General features: G+C 42.7%; 1 protein-coding gene and 1 long non-coding RNA gene across 4 annotated transcripts in view; both read left to right on the forward strand.

Annotated features, from left to right (window-relative positions):
• The window catches only part of LOC137521936 (immunoglobulin mu heavy chain-like), a 956,922-nt gene that overhangs the window by 463,703 nt on the left and 465,561 nt on the right, over nucleotides 1-27,658 (forward strand). The window lies entirely within an intron of this gene.
• On the forward strand, nucleotides 14,406-15,038 carry LOC137521960 (uncharacterized). The gene is made up of 2 exons (XR_011022244.1): nucleotides 14,406-14,468; nucleotides 14,555-15,038. It is a non-coding gene; the product is annotated as an uncharacterized lncRNA (long non-coding RNA).

A 27,658-nucleotide genomic window follows, 5' to 3' on the forward strand; every position in this document is an offset into this window, starting at 1 on the left:
AATACCCCCCCCCCCCCCGGAGGCAACTAATAAGCCCCACTGAAGGGAACTAATAACTCCCCATGCTGGCAACTAATAATACCCCCCTAAAAGGAACTAATACCCCCCCCCCCCCAACACCCTCCGTGGTGGCAACTATTACAACCCTACCCCCTCCCGAGGGAAGAAATAACTCTTTCATTGCACAACACCAGCAGTTGCAAATAGTTACAGACAACATGCCTGAGAGAAGCTGCGCACACGCAGTTATACACAGTCTGTACAGTGTGCATGCACTGTGCAACAAGTTGCAAAAACGAATGGGTCGCTATTTCTTTCATCACACCTCTTGCTGCTACTGTAGGTGTATGGATAGAACCATCTGCGTTCAAACCTCAGCATTTCAAGATAAAGCATCGCTTAATTTCCAGCTGTCATATCAGTATGGTCTAGATTCAACATAGAAAAATCTGCACCATTTAAATATACAGTATAACTCCTGAACCAAGGCCTTCAACATTATAGTACAAAAATTGTGAACATAAATTATGAACAGCTCATCATGAGTTATATTACTAATAACGCATTAAGAGGCATGCAAAAAGTGTGGGCTTCTCACACAGCAAAGTGCAGTCAATACCCCAGTTAAAAGCACACAATATGCCCTGAACAACTGGCCTGCAATATAATGACTCATTATATTGCAGGCCAGTTGTTCAGGGCATATTGTGTGCTTTTAACTAGGGTATTGACTGCACTTTGCTGTGTGAGAAGCCCACACTTTTTATTAATGAGGCGTCCTCACACGCAACCGACAATCAACCTGCCCATGCAAACTCGTTGCAACTCAAATCGTCTATGAATCTAACTCAAATCGTCTATGCATCTACTGATCACAACACAGTCATGAGAACGGTTCAGAGATGCTGAGTTAATAAAATTATTTTATGTTCACAAAAGCTTGACGGATGGGACTGCCCAGTCAGCTTTCTATACTACGTGCACAGAGCCGGGTTGCTCACTGCCCAGGGAGCATATAGATCAGGATGGTGGGACTGCTCGTCCAACCCACCCATTGAGCTCTCTATGCTTCAGAGCAGTGACATCAGCACATTTTCAGGATGGTTAGCACAGGCACACTGAGCAGGGGAAATGGGGGAGAAGTTACAGCTGAGCTGGCCAGGGATCTGGGGGAAAAAAGTTATTTGAGGGGGATACCCAGACAGAAGATAGGCCCAGTGCACACCGAGCGGTTTTTAGAGCGATCCGCCGGCCGCATCCGCCTGGAAAAACGATTGGCTAATGTATTGCAATGAGATGGTGCACACCGGCGGTTTGAGGTTTTTGCCAAGCCGCAAACGCGCCTCCTGCTGCGCGTTTGCGGTTTTCGGAAGCGTTTCGTCCTCAATGTAAAGTATAGGAAAAACGCAAACCGCTCTGAAAAACGCTACTTCAGAGCGGTTTGCCAGGCATTTTTGTTACAGAAGCTGTTCTGTAACAGCTTTTACTGTAACAATATGTGTAATCTGCTACACAAAAACGCACCCAAAACCGCTGGGTATGTTTAGAAAACGTCTCTAAACATACCTAGAATCGCTCTGAAATCAGCTCCCAAAACCGCTAGCGTATTGCGGATCTGCTAGCGGTTTTGGTGTGCACTGGGCCGAAAAAGGAGAAAGGTCCGTTCAAAACACGTGAACTTTATTAGCATACACCAAAAAAGTTCCATACCTAGCTCCCCTTTGCAGGCATGGTATCTTCCACACCCGTGGCACTTTAAGACTTATACACTGTACTATTTACATTTGCAAGCATACCATATGCCAATGTCTTATAGCTTGAGAAAGAATGTGTTAATAGCCGAAAAGAACTAGCCGCCATTGTATATCAGTTTTTACCTACATTGGACCAACCCGGCATATTTGGCTGCCTTGAAAATGGGAACTTGGGGGCCATATTCAGTTCACTTTTTCTCCTAGGAGATAATTTTTCATTTTCGATTTACAATAACTTTTCAGCATTTTTCAACTAAAAGAAAAGCACCAAAAAGTAGGTGAAAAAGTACTATCAAAATTATTTTGAGTATTTTCTTGCTTTCTGCTGGCTTAAAATGCCTTTTATTGACAAGTTTAAAAATATCTCCCTGGAGAAAACTCAGGAGAAACAGTAAATTGCATATGGGCCAGACACTGAACTGCTCTTTCTCCTTTCTCATTCTGTCTGGGTATCCCCCTTAGGGCTTGTTCACACTAAAGGTGTTTTTACCCTTTTTTCAAGCGTGGGCGATTTTCAAAATCGCCCTAAAAACGCTTGTGCAATGATTCTCTATGACAGAGATCACATCTGAGCGGTTTGTTTCCGATCCGCTCAGACAAGCGCGGCATGGGCCATTTTTTAGGCGATTCCACCCCAATGGAAGGTATAGGAAAAACGCAGAATGCTCACAAAATCACTTTGTGCAGCAATTATGTTCGTGTTTTTAAGAATAAATACATTGGACTTGATTCACTATTCGGTGCTAACCTAGTTAGCACGCCTAAAAGCTTTGGGTCTGCTAACTAGGGTGCTAAGTAGTTAGCACGCACCAAGCCCAATAAGATCGCGCGCAAAGTCCCACACGCAAAACTTTGCGCGCACAAAGGCTGGTGTGCGCAAAACGAAAACGGCGCACCCTATGTGCCTATAAGGTATCATTGGATGCGCCCTAAACGTCACATCCAATGCGACCTTATAGGTGCATAGGGTGCGCCGTTTTTTTTGTGCTTGCAACGTTTTGTGCACGAACGCTAATTAGCACGCGCAAAGAGGTTTAAGGCGTGATAAAGGGCTTTTCACAAGCATGCTAAATGTTAGCACCGCTTTGTGAATCGAGCCCATTGTATTTAATCTTTTCCGGGTCAAAGAGTTCACTTCCTGACTTGCGTCAGGTAGTGAATTACAAAATCGCTCAGGAAAGACGCTTAGAAAACCGCTTTGCACAAAAACGAATCGCCCAACCAAGCGTCGGTAATAAAAAAAAAAAAAGTGTCAAAAACCGTCCAACGCTAACAGCCATGCGAACAAAACGCTAATGTGAACGAGGCCTAAAATAACTTTTTCATAACAAGTGGATTTAGTGACCACCCTTTGGGATTGCTCTTCCCCCTATAATCAAAGACAGGGGCAGCCAGAATATTTGTGGTGCAGTTAGGTGGGTGAACCCACATTTGCGTTGGAATTTGCAAGTTCGGCAGAGGGTGGGAGTTTAGGGCACCAGATGTTGTAAGCTCCCGAAATTTTTAATTTGGCACTGCTGGCAGGGCTGGCTCTAGACTTGTTGGACCCCCCCCCCTCACCTGGGTCCCCCGTCTGCTCTCCCCTCCAGCTAATTGTGCAGCGGGCACACGGTGTCAGGCAGCGGACGGGGGAGCAATTACTCACCTCCTCCTTTCACGTTTCAGCATACATACCACCGCTCCTCACTTCCTGCAATGTCACTCAAGTGGGCGGCATTGCAGAAAATGACGAGAGGTGTTACGTACGCTGGAACGCGGAAGGAAGAGGTGAGCAATTGCTCCCCTGCCCGCTGCCTGACCACACGCTGCACAATTAGCTGGAGGGGGAGAGTGGACGGGGGACCCAGGTGAGGGAGGGGGGGTCCGACCCTCCTCCCTGCCGCTGTGCCCGCTGCCCCCCTTCCTGTCTGCTACTCCCTCCAGCCCCCCCCCCCCCCACCAGTGCCGCCTGAGGAACCTGCCTTACCCCGCCTCATGACTGCTGGATGCAATAGATTATGGCAGCAAGTCACATAGTGTGCTTGGAGTGCAATGTGACACATAGAATGATGCATATAGTACATAGAAATTATGCTTCACTGCCACACACACATTTTTCAGTAAATGTACAGCATTATTAACCCATTCGCCTTCCGTCGTTTTCACTTGAGCAATGTTCACCTCCCATTCATTAGCCTATAACTTTATCACTACTTATCACAATGAACTGATCTATATCTTGTTTTTTCCGCCACCAATGAGGGATTCTTTGGGGGGTACATTTTGCTAAGAGCCACTTTACTATAAATGCATTTTAACAGGAAGAATAAGAAAAAAAACGGGAAAAAAATTCATTATTTCTCAGTTTTCAGCCATTATAGTTTTAAAACAATACATGCCTCCATAATTAAAACTCACGTATTGTATTTGCCCATATGTCCCGGTTATTACACCGTTAAAATTATGTCCCTATCACAATGTATGGCGACAATATTTTATTTGGAAATAAAGGTGCATTTTTTCTGTTTTGCATCTATCACTATTTACAAGTTTAAAATAAAAAAAAATATAGAAACATTTCATCTTTACATTAATTTTTTTTTTTTATTGTAATGTTTTTTTTTTATATTAAACATTTTATTTGGGTAGTTTTGGGAGGGTGGGATGTAAACAATAGATTTATAATGTAAATGTGTGTTTGAGTTTTATTTTTTTAACTTTTAGTTGTAGTTTTACTTTTTGGCCACAAGATGGCGGCCATGAGTTTGTTTACATGACGTCACTCTAAGCGTAACATACACTTATGCTGGGAATACACGGTTCGTTTTTGCCTTCGTTTAAACCTTCGATTCGTTCGGTAAACGAATCGAGTGTTGAAAACGTATGTGAAAATAGTCATAATCTCATTATAGTTTCGATTAATAGACCCCAAAAACGAACGACTAGTGATCGAACATGTTTGATATTATCTCTCTTTATCCATCTAATCGAGCCATTGGTAGGCTTGATGGCTGTTCAGATCGATTATATATTCGTTTATGCTAGTCCGTCCCTGTAAAAAGGGATTTTCGTTTCGTTTCTTTGCAGCGTTCGATCATTGGAAAAACGAAACCATCAGAATCGGAAAAAAAAACGAAACCGTGGGTGGTGATATTAACCGTATGACTGATTATTTCGGGATCGAAAAGGACAAAAGGCACAATCGAAACGAAGGTTTAAACGAAGGCAAAAACGAACCGTGTATTCCCAGCATAAGAGAGACACATGGGGGACGCTACAGCCAGAAAAAGCGAAGCTTCCGAGAGAAGCTGTCGCTTTTTCAGCGGGGGAGAGGAATCAGTGATCGGGCACCATAGCCCGATTCACTGATTGCCTGGCTAACGAACCGCGGCCGGGAGCGCGCGCGTGTGCACACATGCGATCGGCCGCAAGAGCGCGCATGGTTCCTGGATGTAGTTTCTACGTCCAGGAACTAAAATAGGTTAAGATACAATAAGAGAGTCTATTGCTGCAAATAAGTCAACCAAAGCTATATATCAACATACTTTCATTATATAGTTAATATAAAGATTGTAAATTCTTGGAATTCTTTACTGTCTCTTTGCTAACAGAAAATATAGAAACTGAAAGCAGAAGTCCTCTGTTAATGTCTCACACTGCCCCCTAGTGACAAGTTGCCATAAATACACCTTACAGCAGTACTAATTAGTAGCAAGGAAATGTAACAAATAATAAATAAAAAATGTGCTAAAATAAATTGGCCTGGAGCACTTGCAAGCCTCTAAATAAATTGGCTGCTAAAGGGTTAAAAAATGTAATGTTAATTCTCTTTGAAAGTTGCTCATAAGTGACCTTATCCTTAGCTTTCCGGTTCCTTGGCATCAATAATTTAAATTTTCCCGTACAAATGAAACAAATTTGATTGGCTGTTTGTGCCCTATCCCCCCTGCCTGCTTTTTCTGAATTTGAACCCCAATCACCCAATGACCGACTGTACCAGGTTTGAGTCCTCTACGGTGTGAGAATGTTAACAATTTGCCATACAATATTCCCCTTGAAAATCAATAGGTGAATTTTGATTGGCTGTTGTTCACTTTCCTAAATATTAATTCTAGTAACCCAATGACCAATTGTGCCAAATTTAAGAACCCTGTCATTAAAAGTGTAAGAATGGCTGCAGTTTACATTTTCCCAGTGATTATTTTGGCTACGCCCACTTTTTGTAACCTTGACACACAGTCACTCAATGACCAAGTTTGTGAGCTTTCAAGTTCCTGGCATCAAAAATGTGTGGATGGAAGCAGTTTATCCAGCAAGGAAATAAAATTGGCTGTTTGTGAATTTGAACCCCAGTCACCCAATGACCGACTGTACCAGGTTTGAGTCCTCTGTCATTAGCAGTGTAAAAGTGGCAGCAATTTAAATATTCCTGTTGAAAATCAATAGGAGAATTTTGATTGGCTGTTGTAGGCTCCACCCACTTTCCTGAATATTAATCCCAGTCACCCAGTGACTAAGTGTGCCAAGTTTGAGAAACCTGTGATTAAAGTGGACCCAAACTAAAAATACAAGATTTCAGTAATAAAATCTATTTTATAAATTATAATAATAAATAGCAGCCTTTTTTCAGCTGCATGATGACAAATATAAAATATTTTACATTTATTGGAGAAACCCCTCCCTTCCTTTCATATTGCCGGCCAAAAATCCGTCAAACTGGTGGAGTAGAAGGTTTCCAGCAATGCAGGAATTGCTAATGGCTGCCACCTGTATAACCCTAGTTATGCAAAGAGGAGGGTGAAAAGCATGCACTGAAATGCTCCTAGGCTTGAATGAGTGTTTATTTATATTTGTATGTGTCAGAGTGGTGCAACTAAATATTTTGAATTAAAACAAATGTTTGGTTTGGGTCCGCTTTAACAGAATGACTGCAGTTTACATTTTCCCATTGAAAATTAATTGCTCAAATTTTATTGGCTATTTCATTTACCCGCCCACTTTCCCCCGAATTTTTAACCTCAGTCACCTAGTGACGAACAGTGCCAAATTTGGGGACTCTGGCTTTATTGCTGTAAGAAAGGCAGCCTTTTACATTTTTTCCATTGATGTGAATGGGTGAAATCTGATTGGCTGTTTATGGCTCCGCCCAGGTGTGCAAGGGGGATGCGAGACCCCCAGAACATATCTTCCCAGGTAGTAAGGGATCTATATACCAAGTATTTTGAATTCGCAAGCAAGTATGCACACACACTGCACCAGGTCCATTAGCACATTGTATAATACCAGTATAATAACTATCCCCTCAGGTGCTAATCACTGAGCCACCATAAGGTGTAGAACCCGGGTTCTGAATATTGCCTGCTGCCATGCTTGCTGAATAATTACTGGTTACATTGCTTTAATACAAAATCCTGTTTATTATTATATTTTTAGTATAAGCATTCATTTAATTGGGCATCCTGCTGAGGCATGCTTGGACAATTACTACATATGCTCCCAGGATTTCAAATGCAAACAAAATTGAATGCGTTCATGTTTTCATGCATTTGTATTTTTAATGCTTTTTGCTTTTTTAAAGATGGCGGTAGCCTGAATTTGATGCAGCAGCCAACTTATCTAAGATTTTAAACAATGGTAGAGGAGTAGCTAGGCAGTATATTTGTTTTATACCACCGCCATGTAGTATGAGGTGGTAAAAGCCACGGAGGCTGATCCACATGCCTCTGTGGGTTGGGTTTCCTCAGGAGGCTGTGGTGTGAGAGAGGCTGCAGTGTGGTATTATGCTCTCTGCACTCTGCAGTACTTGTATTTATTTGAAAATAATTGCATTTTAGAGGAAACTTTACTACTGTATTACACACACTCATGTATATGAAAATATTTAAGCATATATGTTTATCTAATTTAAAGTTGTTGTCAGATCAGTTAATAATATTCTTTTAAGCTTGTTTGCATATCTATGCAAATCTTAAAAAAAGTCTCCTAAACATAGGTTGATGCTCTGCCACCAGTGCCTACTTAGATGACTGTATTGCAGCATTTTACAGTATATCTGTATTTGTAGTAAATATGAAGCTATTATTAACTGTAGTTCTTCTTCATTGTGTTTTCAAGTGTAAGTAAATGCTTGATTTAGGTTCATTTGATGCTGTTTGTAAATCGTAACTTTGCACTATAATAAAATCCTTTGTTTTCTCCAGGTGTCGTGTCACAAGTGACTGTTACAGAATCAGGTCCTGGATCAATCAAACCTTCCGAAACTCTCTACCTTTCTTGTAAAACTTCTAGTTCCCTAATTGGTTATTATTGGTATTGGATACGTCAACCACTCAATGGTGGCCTGGAGTATTTGTCACTTATTGAACCTAGTGGGTCCATCCTTTATTCTCAGTCACTTCAAAGTCGTCTCACAATTACTACAGATAACTCCAAAAATGAAATTTCTCTTCAGGTTACTAATGTGAAATTTATAGATTCAGGGAAGTACTACTGTATGCGATGGCACAGTGTAAAGCAGAAGTGAGACATCTGTCAAAAACACTTTCTTCACATTACATCTCATGGTACCGTAACACATTGAGGTGTAACCAACAGTTTACCATCCTTATTTTGGTCAAATAACAAATCCTGTAAACATCTGTAAGGGTTTCAATCGGTTTTCAGAACAGCTTTAAACACTGGGGCCTCTTCTGTCGTTGATTTAGGGGCACAGGATACAGGAAGTATTCCTATGCCATGCCCTGACTCTTTGGGGGCCCGAGCAGCAGCACATCTCCCAACAATTCTAACATTTGCATACAGTATCACCGCTTGTGTGATCACTACATTGCTTTACTCTATCTGTATGAATCCCCATGCCAAGCCATGTGTTTGGAAGTTTCTACTTCCCTCTCTTTACTTTGAGCAGGAAGAAGTCCTAGAACAGCGCTGTGACTGTGGAGGGATGCTCAGTGCTGCATTCTCTCCCTCCCAGCCCTGGCTCGGCTGCCCAGACTCACTGTACATATGACGGACTACTTCTCTGGTAACGCAGAATCCTGATTCTTGATGAGGATTCCGATCTGTTCGCAGCTGCTGGCTGTCAGGGGGCAACAGAAGGAGTAAAAATCACAGTAGAGGTCATTTACAATTGACTGAGCTAAACTGCACGGTTGTCAAGCAGTAACCACTCCTTTATCCCTCATCTTTTTTGGTATCTCCCACCATTTATTTGCTGTATAATATATGGAATGGCAACATTTATGGCAAACTAACTGCACTTTGTGTCAGCATTTGTCACATGAGGCAGTTAGCAAGTGGCAGATGGATAGTGCATGCTTCAATGTGCATGCATGGATCCCATCACCAGTCCTGAACTTCACAGATCACACCACACACCAACCTACCGTGCGAACACACATGTAACTCCTATTATGTCAAACACAGGCAGAGGCATAGCAAAAGAGGGATGCAGAGGTTTCAACCACACCAGGGCCCTTGGACCTGAGGGGCTTACATGGGCCCTCATCCAGTAACTATACGCAAGTGCCACTTATTGGCAACACTCTGTTGCTGATATTGCTCTCATGCTGAAATCTATTGAGGCTTCTTTTACACTTACCTACTGTGTCACCCCGCAGTACACATCCCGCCGCAAGGGCCTTGCAATTCTATGGATACTTAAAAACAACGCGACGTGGTGCGCCGGAAGTATCCAAACTGCCACATTACCAATGGAAAGTCTGCAGCACGTTGCTGCATGATCTGTGCCTACCACATGCATTATAAAGCAATGCATGTCAATGGTCAATGCAGTAAGTGTAAATGATGGGATCTCGGTGCGCACTGACAGGAATCCCAGTGTTGTAATTCCTGTGCAGCAGGGTCTACTCTACACCACTGAGCAGGTGGCGATGCCTTGCATATGACCGCCGGGTTCATATGAAGGCTGGTTTCTGTGGTGCGATGCGGTGCGATGGTGCGATGCGGTGCTTGCAAATCTGACCTAAAACTCTATTTGCAGAGTGTAGCAGTGATAGATCACTCTCTCATAAGACTTCAATCAGAGGGGGATCTATCTTTTGACTAAATCAGGTGGCCATTGATTGTTTAGGTTATTTGGCAAGACCTAGTGGCAGGGAAAACCACTCAGTGAAGTAAAAATATTGCAACAATTTAAGAAAAACTCTTCAATGTAACTTTAAAAACAATGTGAAGGTTTTTATTGTTTACAATACTTCAAAACATTAATAAATTATTAAGTGAATCTGGGCTAAACTGAAAGGCCAAAGTCAACACAGGATGACCCTTATCTTCGAGTTCTCAGGCAACAATGAATTAAAAAAAAAAAAAAAAAAATATATATATATATATATATATATATATATATATATATATATATATATATATATATATATATATATATTGGGATGCTTAAGTTTGGGCAACTTTGTTAACCCCCTTGCTGGTCCAATTCCCGCGGCAAGGGGGCAGTGCAGCACTTTTTTTTTTTTTTTTAAATCATGTAGCGAGCCCAGGGCTAAGCAGCGGCATCCCCCCACCCACTCCGATCGCGTAAGCTGGGCTTCCCCAGTCGCCATGGCAATGGGGCGGGATGACGTCACATCCCTCAGCGCTGCCTGGCACTGATTGGCCAGGCTGCGCAGGGGTCTGGGGGGGGGGCGGGTCAGCACGGCGGGTAGCGGCGAATCGGCGGGTAGCGGCGGCGATCGCTTACCACACGCAGCTAGCAAAGTGCTAGCTGCGTGTAGGAAAAAAAAAATTGAAAATCGGCCCAGCGAGGCCTGAGAAATCCTCCTACGCAGGTTACCCCGAGCTGAGCTCGGGATACCCGGCAAGGAGGTTAATCGTTGTGATTTTCCTGTATAAATCATTGGTTGTTACGCTAAAAATGTCAGTTAAATACTGTATATCATATAAGAGATACACAGTGATATCCAAGAAGTGAAATGAAGTTTATTGGATTTACAGAAAGTGTGCAATAATTGTTTAAACAAAATTAGGCTGGTGCTTAAATTTGGGCACCACAAAAAAGAAATTAAATCAATATTTAGTAGATCCTTCTTTTGCAGAAATTATAGCCTCTAAACGCTTCCTGTAGGTTCCAATGAGAGTCTGGATTCTGGTTGAAGGTATTTTGGACTGTTCCTCTTTACAAAACATCTCTAGTTCATTCAGGTTTGAGGGCTTCTGAACATGGACAGCTCTCTTTAACTCATACCACAGATTTTCAATTATATTCTGGGACTGAGATGGCCATTCCAGAACATTGTACTTGTTCCTCTGCATGAACGCCTTAGTGGATTTTGAGCAGTGTTTAGGGTAGTTGTCTTGTTGAAAGATCCAGCCTTGGCGCAGCTTCAGCTTTGTCACTGATTCCTGGACATTGGTCTCTAGAATCTGCTGATACTGAGTGGAATCCATGCGTCCCTCAACTTTGACAAGATTCCCAGTCAGTCCCTGCACTGGCCACACAGCCCCACAGCATGATGGAACCACCACCATATTTTACTGTAAGCAGCAGGTGTTTTTCTTGGAATGCTGTGTTCTTTTTCCTTCATGCATAACGCCCCTTGTTATGACCATATAACTCAATTTTAGTTTCATCTGTCCACCGCACCTTATTCTAAAATGAAGCTGACTTGTCCAAATGTGCTTTAGCATACCTCAAGCAGCTCTGTTTGTGCTGTGGGGGGAGAAAAGACTTCCTCTGCATCTTTTTTGTATACAGCATCTCCTTGTGTAAAGTGCACCAAATGGTTGAACGATGCACAGTGACTCCATCTGCAGCAAGATGATGTTGTAGGTCTTTGGTGCTGGTCTGTGGGTTGACTCTGACTGCTCTCACTATTTGTTGCTTCTGTCTATCCGAGATTTTTCATGAGCTGCCACTTTGTGCCTTAACTTGAACTGAGCATGTGGTCTTCCATTTCCTCAATATGTTCCTAACTGTGGAAACAGACAGCTGAAATCTCTGAGACAGCTTTCTGTATGCTTCCCCTAAACCATGATGGTGAACAATCTTTGTCTTCAGGTCATTTGAGAGTTGTTTTGAGACCCCCAGGTTGCTACTGTTCAGAGAAAATTAAAAGAGGAGGGAAACTTACAATTGACCCCCTTAAAGGGACTCCGAGCAGTGCAGAAACTATGGAAAGATGCATATCATTTCAGAAAGAGGAGAAAGAGAGCTTTAAAATGATATCCATCTTTCCATAGTTACATTGTATTACACAGGGCGACTTTTTCTCAAAGTCAGCAGCTCCATTCAGCAGAATGGAGCTGCTGACTTTAGGAAAAAGTCGCCCTGTGTAATACAATGTAACTATGGAAAGATGGATATCATTTTAAAGCTCTCTTTCTCCTCTTTCTGACGACACATAAATCGCCACCCTACGCCTGTTAGTTTTCTCTATTTTCGCGATCGAAATCGTGGCAGCGGCAATTTCGATCGCGAAAATAGCGAAAACTAAAAGGCGTAGGGTGGCGATTTATATATCATTGGAAAGAGGAGAAAGAGAGCTTTAAAATGATATGCATCTTTCCATAGTTTCTGCACTGCTCGGAGTCCCTTTAAAGGGAACCAGAGACGTTGGGGGAAAGGTTTTATACATACCTGGGGCTTCCTCCAGCCCCATAAGCCTGGATCGCTCCCACGCCGCCGTCCTCTGCGGCCTGTTTCCGCTGGTAACGGGTCCCGTTATTGCCGCCAGTCGGCCAGCGGACGCGGCCAATTCTCCGCATCACAGGGGCTCCCTCCATATACCTACGCATGCGGCTGCACACTGCGCAGCCGCATGCGTAAGGGTATGGAGGGAGCCCCTGTGATGCAGAGAATTGGCCGCGTCCGCCGGAAGTGACGGGGCCCGGTACCGGCGATCCAGGAAGCGGAGGATTGCGGCGTGGGAGCGATCCGTGCTTATGGGGCTGGAGGAAGCCCCAGGTATGTATAAAATCATTTGCTATTTTTTCCCTACCCCTCCTCTCTGGTTCCCTTTAAACACTCTTTCTCATAATTGGATTCACCTGTGTATGTAGGTCAGGGGTCACTGAGCTTACCAAGCCAATTTGAGCTCCAATAATTAGTTCTGAAGGTTTTGGAATCAATAAAATGACAACAGTGCCCACATTTATGCACCTGCCTACTTTTATTTAAACGATTATTGTGCACTTTCTGTAAATCCAATAAACTTCATTTCACTTCTCAAATATCACTGTGCGTGTCTCCTATATGATATATTTAACTGACATTTTTTATCGTAATAACCAATGATTTATACAGGAAAATCATGACGATTAACAAGGTTGCCCAAACTTTTACATCCCCCCCCCCCCCAAAAAAAAAATGTTTTAAGTGAAAATGTGTGGATATAAATCATTTAGATCCTCAAATAGTTTGAATTACTTAGCTGGTTTGCTTAGAGAGAGTAAAATGAATAAAATAGATTGTATATCTTCACCACTGTTATTTATATAGGTAGGAAAAGTGTTGGGGGCCTCTTTAGTCATTGGGAGGTGCACTGATTTTTTTTTTTTCATTTATCACCTCTTTTGCCCCTTTTTTTCTGGGCTTCCAATGGGTTTTTGTGGACATATTGGGAATGGTTTTTTATGTGTACAGTACAAACAAGAGGGATGTGGGGCTTAATGGGAGGTCCCAGGAGGGTGTGGTGGCTTCCACTGTGGGAAGTTAAAAAAAAGAAGACAAATCAGAGCTCTGTATAGATTCACCACTGGTCAAAATGGTCTCTGAGGCGGAATAAAAAACTTCCCCTATGATACAAGATCTAGAGGGGTTTTTTTTGGAGTGCAACCTACTATATTGTGAAGAATGTTATTATATATTTCAGAAAAAAGAACAGGTTCCAGGCACCAGATAAGTTCAAAGTTTTCACCACTTTATTGCTTCCCCATCACAAACGGACACATACAAGGTGTGTGAGCGGATATTATATAGCCTCGTGGAGACAGAATTTTCCACACGCCTGTTACTGTGACCTTTAGGCAACTCAGTATTGTATGTAGCATTTCTTTACGTGTTACCCCATTATCTGAAATACTACACCATATTAGCATTTCTGGTGGGGTTTTTTCTTTCTGGTTCCTGGAGTTCATCAATTGAATTTTATCCACCAAATACACCCATTACTCAACTGCCGTTCCTACTCATTACACAGAGGAACACAAAAACATTCCACACTTATTCAGCTTGCCAGCAGTAAATATGCCAGCCTCACTGATACATTTACAGACATACAAATCAGGGTGAGTTAATATTTTACAATGGGCAACTATTGATTAAATAATTTATAAATTCATTTTGTAAAAAAAAACGTATTTATTATCCAGTAAAGTTAGGCTGCGGGGACTGCATAGGAAAGGAGAGCAGAGTAGGCTATAATTTCTGTGAATGATTTCTGTTGGGTTCATGGTGCTGACATTACCAGTAGTATGACAGCTGCTGTGCAAGTAGCGTAATACAGTAGAAACATACTGTGATGAGCAAGTCAGTTACTACAGCCTGCAGGCAATGCCACATTTATTTGCAGTCTGCATTGAGTATTGTACAGGTTTGCTTTTAACACTTATGTCATATGCAAATGTAAGTGCAGTATGCAAAGCAAGGTCTCTCAGCCTGCAGAAATAGTGGTAGCAAGGAAGTCTAGTTGCAGAGTAAAACCATGAACATCAGTATGAAGAGTGTCCTGGGGTTTCTTTGTGTGGTGTTATCTGCACACTGTGAGTCTGACCTGTTTCATTTACTTGAGTGTATTATTGTCCCTTTCTGTATATTTAGTAATGTACTGATTTCTGGCTCCCCACAGATGTGAATTCCCAAATCTCCCTTGCAGAGTCTGGACCAGGCACTGTGAAGCCAGCACAGACTCTGGAGCTGGCATGCACTGTTACAGGAGCGTCTCTCACTGATAGCAGCAAGATATATAGTGTGGAATGGGTGCGTCAGATTCATGGGAAAGGGCTGGTATGGCTGGGCCGTATCATCTATGATGGACAGTTATTTTATGCTGAGTCATTTAAAGGACGGATAACAATAACAAGAGACACCAGCAAAGGAACTGTACAGTTGAAACTTAGCAATGTGAATGCAGAAGACTCAGCAAAATATCACTGTGCTAGAGCCACAGTTTAACACAGCTGTGTAGTCCATGTACAAGAACAGCAACCAAAGGGAATGTGCCTAACATTCATGATATACAATAGATATGCCATACTTCCTAGCTAGAGCTGGGTGACAGAATTCCAAAATCACACCCCACTTATTAAAGGTAAACTATAGCAAAGACAATATATGTACACATTTTCTGGGACGTTTTTGTTAGGATTGTGCACTTTAATTACATACACAAATATGTGCATATTAAAGAGAACCCGAGGTAGGCTTGTCACAGAGGCATGTTCTGTATACGATGACCAGCTTCTGTGTCCTTTCATTGTGCGTCCAGCCCCTCCCCCCCCCCCCCCCCCCGCGTCTGCTGTCCCCAGATTTAAAAAAGTGCCAGGCTAGCGACACAGATTGTCGCTAGCCTGCTATCCCTTCCCTCCCCGCCATCGTAAGCCGATTGGAGGAAACTTACAGAGGCGGGGAGGGAAGGGACACAGGCGGGGAGCCGCGCTGTACAGGAGGCGGTTAGCGGCAGTGAATGACAGACAGAGGTAAATAGCAGGTAAGCGACAATCTGTGTGTCGCTAGCCTGGCGCTTTTTTTTAATGGGGGGCATCTGGGCTTTCATAACACCTTGTGAACCCCACTGCTAACCTGCTGTCATTTATACACAAGTAGCCACACCTCACTCATGGCTCCACCCCATCAGGCAATCCACATAGTCACCTGTATCGTGCTTTCACCTGTCCGCCATGTATATGCAATGCCACTGAAACCGCAGTACCTCCAATGTAGACGCCATCATGCGCGAGACACTGCACTCTCCACAACTCAGTTCATTGACGTAACTCTCCTAGCACCACTTGCTGGAATGCAACTTCGTAACAACATTTTTTGCTCAAAAGAAATCAGAATTCACAGCTGAACCAGAACTTTGCACTGGGCTTATCAGATTTGGATGGCTAATGATCACCTGCCATCTAATCAAACCATCAGTCACTAGCCTTAGGCTAAGTTCATAGTGGGAGCTGTGTTGAATTTTCTGTGAAAACAGGAACACAACTGAGGGAAAAAGTCACATCACTAGTTATGCAACTGCTGCGTCACATACAGTGAAGCATACAGTCAATGAAAAGTATGTTTCACTGAATGTGTTTATTCACGTTAAGCAATAATGCACTGTGTTAGAATACTGTAGCCTGTTGCATCACGTCACACATGAAGCCCTGTGAATGCTGCATTGACTTACTATTGCAGTGCAGTTTTCTGTGTTAAATGTTTCTGTTACATCGCACCACAATTCCCTACTGTGTACTTAGCCTTATAAATTTGTTTATCCCTGTTCAAAGTTCCAGTTCAAACTACAATACCACTTAATATGGAGCAAAAATAAACTCCAAGAAGTTGACTTGATTAATTTCTGCCTAGGACCAGGAAAGGTGGGCCGGGGGTTGGCTTCAGGTAGCATGAGGTGGTACTTAAATTGGAAAACTGTCAGCAGTGGAGTCCCACAGGAGACAGTAGAATGTGCACTAATTTTCAATTTACATTTTTATGATCTAATAAATGGAATACAGATAATAATATTGCCTTCTTTGCAGATGATAGAAAATGATGCATATTTATGAACACTAGTGACATCCTACAACAAGTTCTTGACATTATGGTTATAATATTAATAAATATAAGGTCATGCAGCTTGGACTTGCCAAGGGCAGAGCACCATATAAAATAAATGGCATACAATTGGGAATATCAGTCTTGGAGATGGACTAGAGCAGAGGTCCCCAAACTTTTTTGGTCAAGGGCCGGATCAAAATACTTCAGACAGCCGGGGGGCCGGAACATACATAAAATGATGTTTAAAAACATTGCATTGGATCTAGGTATTGATTCCCCCCAATCTTGCCCAGGGGAGAGCTCCCAGCAGCAGCCATTCAGTCATGAGGCGTCCCAAACAAAGAATGTCTTTGTGCACCAGTGAAGCATACCCAGGTGACAACCTGCCGTCCAGTTGGACAGCAGTATCACCTGGTGCAGAATTGCTTTGGAAGCCAGCGAATGACTGCTCACTGGCTTCTATAGTATGTAGATGGGTGGTGCCAGAACTTCTATTCCATATGCTGACCGCTGATATTGAGGGGTGCAGTGGGCCACATCTATAAGTTATACATTTTGGTTTGGGGGGCCAGTAAAAAAGCCTTGGGGGCCGCATTCGGCCCGCGGGCCTTAGTTTTGAGGACCACTGGACTAGAGGATACTATTTAAAGTCAATGGGAATCCATTAAAAAAATAATCCAGAAACTTACCTAAGGAGAGGGAAGGCTCTGGGTCCTAGAGAGCCTTACCGCTCCTCTCCTAGTCCCCTCCGTCAAGCACTGGCTCCCCCGTTTCAATCCCCACCGCAGAGGACTTCGGAAGTCTTTGGTAGCCGGGTCCTTCTGAAGACAGGCAGTTCCATACTACACATGCGCAGGCTCCCAAAGACTTCAGAAGCCTCCTTCAGCGGCAGAGAGAGCAGTATTTAACCAAATTGGTTGAATACTGCTACCGGGGAGCCAGCGCTGGGACGGGGACCGAGAGAGGAGCAGGAAGGCTCTATAGGGCCCAGAGGTTTCCCTCTCCTTAGGTAAGTTTCTGGCTGATTTTTTTTGTATATCGATTCCCATTGACTGTAGCCTCCGTGGCGGTAAGCCCGACCTGAGCACGGGTTGTGATTTCTATGTGTGCAGCGGTAAGCCCGTGCTCAGGTCAGGCTGTCACAAATCTGCCTCCTGCCCTGTAGCACTGGGTCCCGCGTGCGTCCCCTCTATTCTTCCGGGGACCCGGCAGCCAATCGGTGCGTGGCAGCGGCGGGGGCGTCGTGACGTCACATGGTGGGGGTGGGGCTAATTTTTAAAGTGGACCTAAAGATGTTCAGGTCCAAAAGTAATGTAAAAGAAAAGAGTGAAAATGCCCTGTGTATCTGAATATATATACATGTACATGCACGTATATACAGTACATGCAAATACATGCATGTATATACATACATGTTCCTACATGTGTGTGTGTGTGCATATATATATATATATATATATATATATATATATATATACACACACACAGTGGGGTGCAAAAGTTTGGGCAACCTTGTTAATCATCATGATTTTCCTGTATAACTCGTTGGTTGTTTCAATAAAAAATGTCAGTTAAATGTATCATATAGGAGACACATACAGTGATATTTGAGAAGTGAAATGATGAAGTTTATTGTATTTACAGAAAGTGTGCAATAATTGTTTAAACAAAACTAGGCAGGTGCATAAATTTGGTCGCCACAAGAAATGAAATCAATATTTAGTAGATCCTCCTTTTGCAGAAATTACAGCCTCTAAACGCTTCCTGTAGGTTCCAATAAGAGTCTGGATTCTGGTTGAAAGTATTTTGGACCATTCCTGTTTACAAAACATCACTAGTTCATTCAGGTTTGATGGCTTCTGAGTATGGACAGCTCTCTTTAACTCACACCACAGATTTTCAATTATATTCAGGTCTGGGGACTAAGATGGCCATTCCAGAACATTGTACTTGTTCCTCTGCATGAATGCCTTTGTGGATTTTGAGCAGTGTTTAGAGTCGTTGTCTTGTTGAAAGATCTAGCCCCGGCGCAGCTTCAGCTTTGCCATTGATTCCTGGACATTGGTCTCCAGAATCTGCTGAAACTGAGTGAAATCCATGCATCCCTCAACTTTGACAAGATTCCCAGTCCCTACACTGGCCACACAGCCCCACAGCATGATGGAACCACCACCATATTTTACTGTAGGTAGCAGGTGTTTTTCTTAGAATGCTGTGTTCTTTTTCCTCCATGCATAACGCCCCAATAACTCAATTTTAGGTTCATCAGTCCACAGCACCTTATTCCAAAATGAAGCTGGCTTGTCCAAATGTGCCTTAGCATACCTCAAGCGGCTCTGTTTGTGCTGTGGGTGGAGAAAAGGCTTCCTCTGCATCACTCTCACATACAGCATCTCCTTGTGTAAAGTGCACCAATGGATGAACGATGCACAGTGACTCCATCTGCAGCAAGATGATGTTGTAGGCCTATGGTTCTGGTCTGTGGGTTGACTCTGACTGTTCTCACCATTCGTTGATTCTGTTTATCCGAGATTTTTCTTGGTCTGCCACTTCGAGCCTTAACTTGAACTGAGCCTGTGATCCTCCATTTCCTCAATATGTTCCTAACTGTGGAAACAAACAGCTGAAATCTCTGAGACAGCTTTCTGTATGCTTCCCCTAAACCATGATGGTGAACAATCTTTGTCTTCAGGTCATTTGAGAGTTGTTTTGAGACCCCCCATGCTCTTCAGAGAACATTTAAAGAGGAGGGAAACTTAAAATGGACCCCCTTAAATAGTCTTTCTCATAATTGGATTCACCTGTGTATGTAAGTCAGGGGTCACTGAGCTTACCAAGCCAATTTGAGTTCAAATAATTAGTTCTAAAGGTTTTGGAAGCAATAAAATGACAACAGTGCCCAAATTTATGCACCTCATTGTATACACACACGTAGGTACATGCACTGTATATTGTAACGAGTGCAGCTGCGGCGAACGGCATCGCCGCCGCAGCTGCCTCTGTTCCCCTGCCCGTCCCGCCGGCGTCTAGGACGCCGAGGACGGGGCTGTTATTTACCCATAAGGTCGCTGTCTCGCGTGGGCGCGCGCACAGACAGGACCTTTATGCTAGGAGGAGGCTCATCAGCTGACCGGCTGGTCAGCTGACCTCAGAGGAGACTCATGGCGCCCCGGATTGGCTGTGAGCAGGGGGCGTGCCAGTGAGGTCTCCTCTGCTTCTTAAGCCTCCGGGCTTCAGTCTGGCGCTGTCTGCTGTCGTGAATACATTCCGTGTTAGCGCTCAGACCTTAGACTAGATCCCAGGTGTTGAAACCAAGGACTTCACACCTAGACTAGGAATCTGTTATATTGTTATTGATAATCTGTGTATGATACTGGCTATACTCTGACTTTGCATTGGCTCACTAATTCTGTACTTCTGCCTATCTGACTAGTTGCTGAACCTCTGCCTGATTGCCCGTTATCCTCCTGCCTCACGATTCTGTACTGATACTGTCCTCTCTGTTGCTGAACCTTGCCTGTCTGACCACTCTGTCCTCACCAGTGGGCCTAGCCTCTGGTGAGGGATTCTTAGTATAGTAACACCTGCTCCTCAGGTGTCCTCTAGGCTGCAGTACAGTCTTAATCACCTGCTCCTCAGGTGATCATTAGTTGCAGTGTTGTTTGTAACACCTGCTCCTCAGGTGTCCTCTAGGCTGCAGTACAGTCTTAATCACCTGCTCCTCAGGTGATCATTAGTTGCAGTATTGTTTGTATCACCTGCTCCTCAGGTGTCCACTAGGCTGCAGTACAGTCTTAATCACCTGTTTCTCAGGTGATCACTAAGCTGCAGTACAGTCTGAATCACCCACTCCTCGGGAGATTCTATCTCTTCAGTATCAGTATCTCCAGCTTGCTGGGGTTTGTGCTCTTGTACGTACTGATAGGACCTCACCAGCCCCTCTGGTGAGGTCTCGCCAAACTATTAGTTACTGTAACGATCGGTGTCAGCACGCAGAGAGAATCTGATTATTGGTGATCTGCAGTATCACCAAGAATACAGATATATACCTGATTATTGATGATCTGCAGAATCACCGATAATACAGATATATTGCTAACCTCTGGACACCTGGATAATGTGAGTGTTTGGTGCAACGGTAGTACTTTGAGTATAGCACAGGAAATTAGAGACAGTATGGGCAATACTGCTCTAGAGAAAAGGAAACCTTCCAGTAGCCTGAGACTCCCCAAGGGGCGGAGTCAGGCTGGAAGAAGGAAGGTCCAGAGAGTGAGTGACAATCAAGATAAATGTCACTGAGTTATCTGGAGACTATCTCTTAATAGTAGAGATAGCTCTCGAGGTCGGGCAAGCCAGGTCGGCAACACACGGTCAGATAAGGTACATAGACAGCAGGCTGATTCGGTATCCAAGGCTAGCAGGGTTTGGCAACAAAGTATCAGATATGCGAGGTACCGAATCGGAGATCAGAGAAGTAGTCAGGAAAGCAATAAGTCATAACAGATATCAAACAATGCCTAGTCTGGGTGTGAGGTCCTTGGTCTCTACACCCTGGAACTAGTCTGATGTATAACAGAATGGTAACACAAGTTCCCTAGTCTGGGTGTGAGGTCTGTGGTCTCTACACCCTGGAACTAGTCTGATGTATAACAGATTGATAACACAAGTTCCCTAGTCTGGGTGTGAGGTCCGTGGTCTCTACACCCTGGAACTGGTCTAAGCATAAACAGATTGATAACACAGGTTCCCTAGTCTGGGTGTGAGGTCCGTGGTCTCTACACTCTGGAACTGGTCTAAGCATAAATAGTATACAATACAAGTAATCTGGCTCAGTGTGAATTCCCAGGTCCACCTGGTTCAAACACACTGCAGGTTCTGACTAAGGTCTGAGTGCTTCCACGTAGTGTTCGCAACGGCAGACAACTTGTGACTGGCCAGCAGCAACTATATATAGTGTAGCGCTCTCTGGCCCCACCTCTAAGTGATGGACCAATAGAAACTTGCTCTGGCATCAGCTGACACAGCCTGGTCAGCTGGTCCCCTCTTGGCCGTCATAAAAGTTCTGCCTCTCAGTGCGCGCGCATATTCCTAAACCTGTAACAAGAAAAAGAAGAAAAAGGGAGATCGAGAGCCCCCAATAGTGTATTATCGTTTTTTTGGGTTGGCACAATTGTAAGAAAAATTGTTTATACTCACAAGTATGGGTTGCCGATAGGGGCAACCACTTCAATCGCAGGCGAGGAGATTAGACCTGTCCCCGCTCAGGTTAAAGAAGTCGCTCTCCGTAGAGGAAAAAAAGAGGGGTGTCAACACCCATCCACCAGGTGGATCAATATGTACTCAATATAAGGAGGCGCCAAAAGAATAAAAATCAGATTAAAATGATAAAATTGTAGGTAGCAATGGTGGACTTGCTCACCTCACAAAAGTTACAAGCACTAATTTGGTATAGTAAAAGCCATATAATTTATTTATTACTCCTTATAAAAAAACAAATTTTGCAACGCGTTTCACGGATCCCAAGTCCGCTTCCTCAGGCAAAAAAATATACACACAGGCAGGAGCAACTAAAATATAAACGACAAAATAAAAGATACCATACAATAAAATAGAATAAAATAAAAAGCAGTAAAAAGCAGTAAGAAAACAGTAAAAAACAGGGAACTATGTCATATTCTGCAGATAATTGTGTTCATCAATATACATCTTTGATACAAAACGAACATGTTCCATTCAATAATAATCTCTCCATAAAAACATCAAAGAATCATCAAAAAGTCCTCTATGGAGTTCCAAGAGGCCCCTCAAATAGATAGACATATGTCCATAATAAATCCAGCCACATACATATATATATATATGTATATATATAGACACACACACATGCAAGTGTAAAATTATAGAAGCCTCTATGGTATATCAATATATATACACGTGTAGGGTCCCCATCCTAATCAGCATAAAATATGATATTGAATTTGGCAAATTAGGGATATATAAAAATTATATAGGGATATAAAGACATAAAGATATAAAGACATATATAGTATAATAAAGTACACACATATATATATATATATATATATATATATATATATATATATATATATGTATCTACGCAAAATGCCCAATCTGTATACACATATACTAGCACATATGCTTGCAACATGAGCGTGGGTTGTGAAGGAGCACACGTACTGGGGGTGGTTATCCCCCTTGTGTGTGTGGGTATATATTGTGACGTCCCACCAATTGCATGTACACCTGCGTGTAGTGACAGGATTACCAACTACATACCCAAGGTGTTAGGCGCGCACGGTGAGCCCTTTGATCTGGGTGTACACCTGTCCTCAGAGTGCGGGGCCTGGGGGTGTGGAGAAACGGAGGCGGTCTATGGTGGTGATGGCACGTTTAAGGGATTAGGGAAGGGACTTACCGGTGATGCTGTATAGTCACGAGTGGCGCCTCCGCTGTAGTTTGGCGCCATCTCCGCATCTGATTATAACCCTCCTGAGGAGGGGGTGAGATGACGTCCTCCTAAGGGGCGGGGTATTGCCGGCTGTAGCCTACGCTACGTGACCTGCTGATGGAACGCACGTCCAGGCGGAAGTCCGTAGTGTATGGGCAAAGGGGTGCGTTTCTCCATCTTCACTGTGGGCAAGCCGCGCTTACCGCTTATACAGTGTGAGATGGGAGCGCAACAGGGAAGAACTTGCTTTAAATCATACATGATATAGTAGGAAAAAGGATGTACGTTATGTAAGTAGTAATAAAGAGACATATTGCGGACATCCATTACTAGACATAAATATAGGAAGGGAGGGGGAAGTTATAGTAAATTAAACGAGCAGAATAATAAAATGATAATAAGAGGACCAAGTACAGTCTCTGTTGCGCGCAAGACAGGGATTAATTATTCTTGTTTTGGGCGGTATCAACAAAAATACCTACATACCCACATACACCTGAAGTCATCATAGGTGACCCACCACAGCATATCTTTACTACTGTGTATACATCATATGCTACATGTTATCCACACATGCTGCTTCAGCATGCGTACAATACCAGTTTGCATACGAATCATACATTATCTACTTATAATATCAATGTAGCATGAGGGGCTCTACAATCCCTCTAGTGGCTGAAATGCTAAGTGGTCTGATGTAATCTGTCCTGTCTGTGGCTCCGGCTCCACAAGTGACAGGGCAGATCACCCTATAAGCGATAGTATATACCGGGAAAAATATATATATACAGGAGCCAGACACTTTAGATAAACATAAGTCCAAAAAGTTAAAAAACTTTCACCTAAAAAGCATATACGCATATATATACACACATCTCTCCATAAGGGGGGGGGGGGGAAATAATGCACACTATACATGTACATACATATGCATACATACATATAGAATCAAAAAAATTAAAAAAGAGCGACTTTGTAGAGTATCTGAGTTATATGTATATCCGTTGGTACTGAGGGGGGGGGGGAAGGGAGAGGGGGGGGGTGTCGGGGGGAGGTTGGGGGTTTATCTGGTGATGGTCTTAGATGAACTTGGGTGTGTGTGGTACATATTAGAACGTCTTTTCAAGTTGTTCATTCAATCCCAGGGGTGTGAGTGTTTTGAGTGTCTGAATCCAGTACATTTCTCTGTTTTTTAGTGTTTGGATGGCATTAGGAGCCATAGGATTTATGGACTCCAGTGCTATAAAAGACACTTCCGATACATTTCTGTTGTGAGACTGATCAAAATGTCTGGATAGACTGTGGGTGGCTAGTCCATTCTGGATGTTGCGTCTGTGTTGACCTATTCTGTCTTTTAATTGTTGGCTGGTACGGCCCACGTATTGGACCAAACATGGGCAAGTGGCCACGTAGATAACATATCTGGTATCACAATTTATATGCTTATATATAGGGTATACTAATTTGTTGCTATGGGATATGACGTGATCGGTGGTGGTGATAAAATTACAGGCTAGGCATCGTTTCTTGAGACATGCAGAGGACCCTATGGGTGAGGCCTCCTTTGTTTTATGGGATTTTAATTTGCTTGGAGCCAATAGGTTGCGGAGGTTGGGTGCTCTTCGATATGTCATTATGGGTCTATTCGGAATGTGTTCACATAGAAAGGGGTCCTGTTGTAATATCTCCCATCTGTGAGTGAGTATGTCTCTGATGGCTGTGTGTTGGACATTATATTTAGTGATAAAACGTAATGTGGTGTCCGACTTAGACTTGTCATGAGTAGTGCGTGGTTCTTGGTTGCATTTTGCTTTGTGTTTTGCATTTTGAATAAGTTTCCTTGGGTATTTTCTTTCTTTAAACTTGTTGACTAATATTTTGGACTGTATTTCGTAGTCTTGGACATCCGTGCAATTTTTGTAAATTCGTTTAAATTGGTTGTAGGGGGTATTGGTGGTCCATGGTTTGTGGTGAAAGCTACTGAAATGAATGTACCGTAACTATTGGAATCCACCTTTTTGAAGTGGGTTTTTGTTTTAATGGTGTTATTCTTATGGAATAAGACCAAATCGAGGAATTCCAGGGATGTGTTGCTGTATTGAAAAGTGAATGAGAGTTGAGCCCTGTTGGAATTAATTGTACTGGACAAATAGTGGAATGTGGGTTGTATCACCCTGCCAGATAAATACTAAGTCGTCTATGTAACGCTTATATAGCACAATGTGGTCTTTGAATGGGTTGTTATTCAAAATGTATATGGTTTCAAGGAGGCCCATAGCTAGATTGGCGTAGCTTGGCGCGAAGCTACTGCCCATCGCCGTACCCCCTATTTGTTGGTATGTAGTGTCCAAAAAGGTAAAATAATTGTGCGTGAGTATAAACTCTACGCACTGTAACAGAAAGATTTTTTGTTTGTGCGGCATGTCTGGATCGGATTGAAGATAGAATTGTGTTGCCTCCATACCAAATTCGTGTGTTATATTAGTATAGAGTGCAGATACGTCACATGTTAGCCAGGTGTAATTTGCTTTCCATTCGTGATCCTTTAATATTTCGATGAGGTGTTGAGAGTCCCTCGTGTACGAGTCCAATTTTCGTACATGTTTTTGCAGATGTTGATCTATGAATTTGGATAGGTTGCTAGTGATGGAATTAATGCCGGATATAATGGGTCTGCCAGGGGGATTGTGTAGGCATTTGTGGATCTTGGGCAATTGGTAAAAAAATGGAACAGCGGGCTGTTCAATCAGTATAAAATTTCTCTCATCCTTGGTGATAATCCCCTCCATCAGGGCGTGGTTGATGAAGGTTTTAAGTGCCATATTGTATGCGATAGTGGGGTCTTTTGGAAGAATGCAATAGCTGACAGGGTCGTGTAACAGGCGAAGTGCCTCACTAATGTAATCCTCTCTGTTGAGTATGACTATACCCCCCCCCTTTATCCGCTGGTTTAATTACCAGATTCTTGTTGTTTTTGAGGTGATTAATAGCTCTCTTTTCTGATGGGGTAAGGTTAGTTTGGGGAATTTCATGTTCTTGGCATAGTTTTTGCAGGTCTTCTAGAGTGAGTGCATAAAAGGTTTCAATAAAGTTTCCTTTGGATGCAGTTGGATAAAATCTAGATCTAGCCTTAAGGGAGGTCGTTATGCATTTTTCGAGGTGTAATTCCTGGTCATTAACAGTCACAGTGGGTGTATTTGGGTCTTGGGTGATAATTGGTCTGTTGTTATCCCTTACTTTTTTCATAGCGAAATGTCTCTTAAGAGTCAATTTTCGTATGAAAGTGTTTAAATCCACAAAAAGTTCGCTTAACTGGGCCATATTAGTGGGACAAAAGGACAGTCCTTTACTCAATACTTGTATTTCATTTTCTTTGAGTATATAGTCAGAAAGGTTGAAGATCGATTTGGTCACATGATCGGTGGGTGCAGCTATGTTTTGTTTCTTTTTCCCCTTTCCCCTTGATCCTCTTTTCCTGTGTTTTTGAAAGGTCGTTTGCGTATGCTTTTTGGTTGTAGGACAATGTTTGAGGCTTTGGGGCTGGGGAGTTGTGTATGTAGTGGGTCCGGTTGGTGGTTCGTGAGGGTTGAGGGGAGATCTAAAAAAGACTCTGATTGTTCGCTTGAACTGTCGGGACCCGGATTGGTGGAAGTTGATGGATCTGTAGCATCTATGTTCTGGTTGGGGCTCTCTACATGGGCCATGAAGGCCGAACATTCCTGGGTATTATAAACACTGTATTGTGAGTAGTTCTCATCATCCTCTTTGTTAGATGGGTCACTAACTGTGGAGGGCTGTTTGTTCGTGATGGTGATTGGATCTGATATTGTACTGGTGGGTGTACCCCCTGGGGTGATTGATGTAGGGTAAGTACCTGTGGTGGAGTTGATGTCAACGGGTAAATTTGTGATGTGTCTGAATAGAGTGGGTGGTGGTGGACCTTTGGAGAAATTGTACTTGGGTGAGTTTCGAGGATCCATATTAAGTTGTGTATTACACTGTGATAGAGAGTTGTTGGCAGATTGGTGGGGGATTCGTTGGGTGTCTTTATATCTTTATGTCTTTATATCCCTATATAATTTTTATATATCCCTAATTTGCCAAATTCAATATCATATTTTATGCTGATTAGGATGGGGACCCTACACGTGTATATATATTGATATACCATAGAGGCTTCTATAATTTTACACTTGCATGTGTGTGTGTCTATATATATACATATATATATATGTATGTGGCTGGATTTATTATGGACATATGTCTATCTATTTGAGGGGCCTCTTGGAACTCCATAGAGGACTTTTTGATGATTCTTTGATGTTTTTATGGAGAGATTATTATTGAATGGAACATGTTCGTTTTGTATCAAAGATGTATATTGATGAACACAATTATCTGCAGAATATGACATAGTTCCCTGTTTTTTACTGTTTTCTTACTGCTTTTTACTGCTTTTTATTTTATTCTATTTTATTGTATGGTATCTTTTATTTTGTCGTTTATATTTTAGTTGCTCCTGCCTGTGTGTATATTTTTTTGCCTGAGGAAGCGGACTTGGGATCCGTGAAACGCGTTGCAAAATTTGTTTTTTTATAAGGAGTAATAAATAAATTATATGGCTTTTACTATACCAAATTAGTGCTTGTAACTTTTGTGAGGTGAGCAAGTCCACCATTGCTACCTACAATTTTATCATTTTAATCTGATTTTTAT

Source organism: Hyperolius riggenbachi, chromosome 1, assembly GCF_040937935.1.
Source record: "Hyperolius riggenbachi isolate aHypRig1 chromosome 1, aHypRig1.pri, whole genome shotgun sequence".
NCBI lineage: Eukaryota > Metazoa > Chordata > Amphibia > Anura > Hyperoliidae > Hyperolius > Hyperolius riggenbachi.